The 6,483-nt window shown below is 40.3% G+C and overlaps 1 pseudogene; it reads left to right on the top strand.

Moving 5' to 3' along the window:
* The first annotated feature begins 5,427 nt into the window (after positions 1 to 5,427).
* Positions 5,428 to 5,996, top strand: LOC143405033 (uncharacterized protein C9orf40 pseudogene; annotated as a pseudogene).
* The last annotated feature ends 487 nt before the right edge of the window (positions 5,997 to 6,483 follow it).

The raw sequence follows: 6,483 nt of genomic DNA on the forward strand, positions 1-6,483 counted from the left end.
TATGCAGAATATGTACACAATTAAAAATCAGCAAGGCAGGCAACCTAGTCAAAAATAATTTATTAGAGATAAGAATGAGCGCTCAGTGGGGGGAGCATGAGAGGTACTTTAGATAGAGCAAGGGGGAGGGAGGGGAGGGAATGAAGCATGGGGGTTGGAAAGACGGTGGCATTACATGGACATCATTATCGTAAGTACATGTATAAAAACACGAATGGTTTGACTCTACCTTGCGTTCAACCAGAGACATGAAAAACTGTGTTCAATTCATGTGATATGAATTGAATTGTATTCTGCTATCATGTATAACTAATTAGAATAAATAAAATAAATTTTTTAAAAGAATGAGCACTGAGTTAAAAAAAAGAATACATAATAAATTGGCATTAAATAATGGCCCTGAGACCACCATTCTCGTATCTGCACAAGCAGCCCAACAGGGACAGACTATCCACACAGCCCTCCTCATGCCTGACCCTGTTAGAAAGGCTCTTCTCATGGAAAGGCTTTTAAGCCTGGGAACAACAGGGTGGGAGGGAAATCGTGGATTAGCTGTAAAGGTTTCGGTGTGAAGAGCACAGTCGGGGGTTTGGGTGCTGATTCTGAGTAAGCCTGGGTTCTTTTTCTTGTACTAATTACTTTTCCCATTTCCTATCTATCTCATGGAGGAATGGGACTGGATCAGAGTTGGCACCTGGTATTTGACCCATGGATTCAATTTAGATTGTCCAGGACACCCTCCTTCTTTCCATATCTATCTATCTATCTATCTATCTATCTATCTACTTATCTACCTTCCTGGGCAAATATACCTATAACCACTGATTAGGTTACACTTCTCACGACCCAATCATTTCTCCTCTGAAAATTCTTGTATTTCTCGCACCTGAGCTTCTGAGGGACACGTCATATCTAAACCACTTCGAGCCACCTGAAGGCTTAGGGCCAACCCAGAATTTCCCCTGTGGACTCCATGTCCTTTTCCAATTCCAGAGTCAATTCATCATATCTCTCTTTGGGATTCCGCCAACTATGCCAATCGTTCAGCCCTAGGGCTGCACACACCCCAGCATACTGTTTGCTGACCCCAAAGGAAGAGCCTGGAGGACTCAACAGAAAAGTTTTGGACATTTTATTTCCTACTCCTCAGTGGTGGCAGACCAGGATGCAGTGGAGGGCCACACTGCACCTACAGGCAGGGGAGTGTGTCGGATAGGCCCTGTGCCCACTGCACAGGTGGATTTCTTCAGGTGTATTATCAGGACATTCCTTCACTTGATAACCGAAGTCACTCTACTTTGATTCTCACCTAAAGGTTGGAGACAAGGGAAGTGCCCGGCTTCCCTTCTCCATTTCCTTTGTTACCACATTCTTCAGAATCCTTGTCCTACTGCAAATTTTCCTAGGCACTGATTAGTGTTGAACCCAACAGCAGTCTGACGCCAAAGACATCACTATTTTCTTTTCTTTTTTTCTCTTCTATATTGTCTGTCTTCATCTCTAAGATGTGTTCTCTCTTTTTTTTTTTTTTTTAATATACACCTAAGTCCCAACTCTTACCAGCTTTTAAATGGGAGGATCTCAAACAGTCCTTCATCAGGGCTTTAAAAATACCCTTATACTAAAATAGAAAATATCAAAGGCATCAAAATTTCTAGAGTCATATGATCTGCTCAAACTGAATCAGGATGATATACACAAGTTTCAAGCAATGAAACAGAAGATGCCATCAGAAACTTACCAACCAAGAAAAGCACAGGACCAGATGGATACACAGCCGAGTTCTACAAGACCTTCAAAGAAGAACTAACACCAATACTCCTCAAATTATTTCATGAAATAGAAAAAGAGGAAATACTTCCAAACTCAAATGAGGCCAGTGTCACTCTGATTCCAAAACCAGACAAAGACACATCAAAGAGAGAAAACTTCATACCAATAACTCTAATTTACATAGGTGCAAAATTTTTCAATAAAATTCTGAAAAATCAAAACCAAAAACATATCAAAAAGATAGTGCGGGCGGGGATGTGGCTCAAGCTGTAGCGCGCTCGCCTGGCATGCGTGCGGCCCGGGTTCGATCCTCAGCACCACATACAAACAAAGATGTTGTGTCCGCCGAAAACTAAAAAATAAATATTAAAAAAAAATTCTCTCTCTCTCTCTCTCTCTCTCTAAAAAAAAAAAAAAAAAAAAAAAGATAGTGCACCATGATTAAGTGGGGCCAGGGATACAAGGTTGGTTCAACATATGAAAATCAATAAATGTAATTCATCACATCAATAGACTTAAAGATAAGAATCATATGATCATCCAGTAGATGCAGAAAAAGCATTTGATAAAATACAGCATCCCTTCATGTTCAAAATGCTAGAAAAACTAGGGATGACAGGAACATATCTCAACATTGTATAAGCTATCTATGCTAAGCCCCAGGCCAACATCACTCTAAATTGAGGAAAATTGAAAATATTCCCTCTAAAAACTGGAACAAGACAGGGAATGTCCTCTTTCTCCACTGCTATTTAACATAGTTCTTGAAACACTGGCCAGAGCAATTAGACGAAAGAAATTAAAGGAATATGGATAGGAAAAGAAGAACTCAAACTATCACTATTTGCCTACGACATGATTCTATACCTAGAAGATCCAAAAAATTCCACCAGAAAACTACTAGAACTAATAGATGAATTCAGCTAAGTAGCAGGATATAAAAATCAACAACCATAAATCAAAGGCATTTCTGTACATCGGTGACAAACCCTCTGAAAGAGAAACTAGGAAAATTACCCCATTTACAATAGCCTCAAAAAAAAAAAAAAAAAAAAAAACTTGGGAGCTGGGGCTGGGGCTGTAGCTCAGTGGCAGAGCTCTTGCCTCTCATGTGTGAGGCACTGGGTTCAATCCTTAGCATCACGTAAAAATAAACATAAAAATAAACAAAGTAAAGGCATTCTGTTCATCTACAACTACAAAATTTTTACTTTATATACAACCAAAGATATGAAAAATGGTGCCGTATACATGTAATAAGAATTGTAATGAATTCTGCTGTCGTTTTTTTTTAAATCAATAAAAAAGTAAATAAAATGCAATACTTGGGAATTAACCAAATGAAAGAGGTGAAAGACCTCTACAATGAAAACTATAGAACACTAACGAAAGAAATTAAAGAGGATCTTAGAAGATGGAAATATCTCCCTCCCTTGTTCTTGGATAGGCAGAATTAATATTGTCAAAATGATGACACCACCAAAAGCATTATACAGATTTAATTCAATTCCAATAAAAATCCCAATGACATTCTTCATAAAAATAGAAAAAGCAATCATGAAATTCATCTGGAAAAATAAGAGACCCAGAATAGTCAAAGTAATCCTTAGCAAGAAGAGTGAAGCAGGTGGCTTCACTATACCAGACCTTAAACTATACTGTAGAGCAATAGTAACAAAAATGGTATTGGCACCAAAATAGACTTGTAGACCAATGGTACAGAATAGAGGAAACAGAGACAAACCCACATAAATACAGTTATCTCATACTAGACAAAGGCATAAAAACATATTGGAGAAAAGATAGCCTCTTGAACAAATTGTGCTGGGAGAATTAGAAATTCATATGCAGCAAAATGAAATTAAACCCCTATCACTCACTATACCCAAAACTTAACTTAAAATGGATCAAGGACCTAGGAATTAGGTCCTGCCCCTAATAGAGGAAAAAATAAGCCCAAATCTTCATCACATTGGATTAGTCCCCAACTTCCTTAACAAGACTCCTAAAGCACAAGAAATAAAATCAAGAATTAATAAATGGGATGGACTCAAACTAAAAAGCTTCTTCTCAGCAAAAGAAACAATCAATGAGGTGTAGAGAGAGACTACATTTTGGGAACAAATTTTTGCCATAAGCACATCAGATAAAAAGCACTAATCTCCAGGATATATAAAGAATTCAAGGGGCTGGGGATGTGGCTCAAGGGTAGCGTGCTCGCCTGGCATGCGTGGGGCCCGGGTTCAATCCTCAGCACCACATACAAACAAAGATGTTGTGTCCGCCGAGAACTGAAAAATAAATATTAAAAAATTCTCTCTCTCTCTCTTTAAAAAAAAAAAAGAATTCAAAAAACCTTAAAACTAAAAAGCCCAAACAACCCAATCAATAAATAGGCTAAGGAACTGAACAGATATTTCTCAGAAGGTATACATTTGATCAACAAATATATGAAAAATGTTCAATATCTCTAGCAATTAGAGAAATGCAAATCAAAACTACTCTAAGATTTCATCTCACACCAGTCAGAATGGCAGTTAATCAAGATTGTAGACAACAATAAATGTTGGCGAGGATGTGGGGGGAAAAGGCACACTCATTCATTGCTGGTGGGACTGCAAATGGTGCCATCTGGAAAGCAGTATGGAGATTCCTTAGAAAACTTGGAATGAAACCACCATTTATTCAGCTATCCCACTCCTCGGTCTATATCCAAAGGACTTAAAATGAGCATAATATAGTAACGCAGCCACATCGATGTTTATAGCAGCTCAATTCACTAAACTCTGGAAGCAACCTAGATGCCCTTCGGTAGTGAATGGATAAAGAAACTGTGGCATATATACATAATGAATATTACTCAGCACTTAAGGAAAATAAAATTATGGCATTTGCAGGTAAATGGATGGACTTGGAGAATATCATGCTAAGTGAAGTAAGCCAATCCGAAAAAAACAAAGGCTGAATGTTCTCTCTGATAAGTGGATGCTGATCCATAATGGTGGGTGGGGCGGGTATGGGAAAAATGGAGGAAATTTGATGGGGCAAAGAGAACAGAGAATGGGCGTAGTAGGAAAGATGCTAGATTGAGATGGACATCATTACCCTAGGTACATGTATGATTGCACATATGATTCGAGGCTACATCATGTACAACCATAGAAATGTAAAGTTGTGCTGCAATTGTGTACAATGAATCAAAATGCATTCTGCTTCATATATACCTAATTAAAAAAATTTTAAAAACACATCTTAATCACCCACCTTATAGTTTCTCTTGATGAGAGAGAGGGGTTTTGTTTTCTTTTACAGTGCTGGGGATTGAGCCCAGATTCTCACAAATGCTAGGCAAATACTCTACCACTAAGCTACACCCTTAGTTCTGGATAGTTTTTTAGTTTCATCTAAATAGGCACCCAAAACCAATGCCCTAAAAATAGCAAATATAAGAATTTATGCCACCCACATGTTAGATGTTACCACAACACTAGTACTTACCTCTCTTTATTTATTTTATGTACTTTTAGATGTTATATTTTAAATATGAAATAGGGAAGTTTGGGCCTCGCCCTCCCTCGCGCGTCCCGCGCTCCGCCCTGCGACTATCGGCGCTGGGTCCCGCGCCAGGCCGTCTCTGCCGGAACCCTTAGGCCCATGGCCAAGCGGCGTGCTGCTGAGCCGCTGACGTTCCACGTGCCTTGGAAGCGGCTCCTGCTCTGCGACTTCACGGAGGAGCCGCCGCCGGCGTCGCCGATTTGGATCCCGCCGTCGGGGCCCTCGCATCCTGGGCTACCGCGAAAGCGCAAAATCGACGCAGGGTCCATGTCAGAGCCTTCGGCTTCGCCCAGCAAGCGCCACGACAGCGGGGACAGCAGCGCCCCGAGCGGCGGGGAGCGTGAGGGCCGCGGCCTGGAGACCGGCGAGCCACCGCTGTCGCTGCTACCGGGAGGGCCCCGGGGGCCAGGGGAGGAGCCCCGGGATGTCCAGCCCCCGGGGGGCGGTGGTGACGACGGGGCGGGGCGCACAGGGCCCCCGCGGGAAGACTCGGGGTCCGCACCGCTCCGCACAATGAAGAATTTTGGCAGTATAATACTTTCCAGTACTGGAGAAATCCTTTACCACCTATTGATCTGTCAGACATCGAAGATGTGAGTGAAAACAACCAGTCAGAAGCAGCACTTGAGGGCAAGAATGAAGTGGTTGAGATTGACATGGAGTCCTGACATAAAGAGCTGAAGAAATGGGATTTCCTGAATCTGAGGAGACATCTCTAAGTGAATTCATGTATTTTTTAGGAAAAAGTTGTTTTCCATACTTGATGTAGTATCATTTCCAAACCTGAAAAATGAGGAAAGGTTGTTTTGAACATAAATGCCTGTAGTTACTACTGACCTACTAATAGGGATTTGTCAACAATAGCAGAGTGGTAGGCAAAATATTTATGTGTATATTTTTAAAGAAGCAAGTTTTGTTTAGGTTCTGACTTTTAAGAAACTGATCTTACAAAAAAGGATTCTAGAAGTTTTAGGAATGCATGGAAAATACTCAAATCTTTCTCTCATCTGCACCAAAAGTTTGTGGCTCATGAATATCATTTTATAATAATAAAATAATTTCTAATACATCTTACTGACTCTTCTTAGTTGAACAAATAACTGACTTGAACATCTATGCAAACTTAAAATGTGGGGATTCTTTGAAAGCTAGTAT

Source organism: Callospermophilus lateralis, chromosome 7 (genome assembly GCF_048772815.1).
Source record: "Callospermophilus lateralis isolate mCalLat2 chromosome 7, mCalLat2.hap1, whole genome shotgun sequence".
NCBI lineage: Eukaryota > Metazoa > Chordata > Mammalia > Rodentia > Sciuridae > Callospermophilus > Callospermophilus lateralis.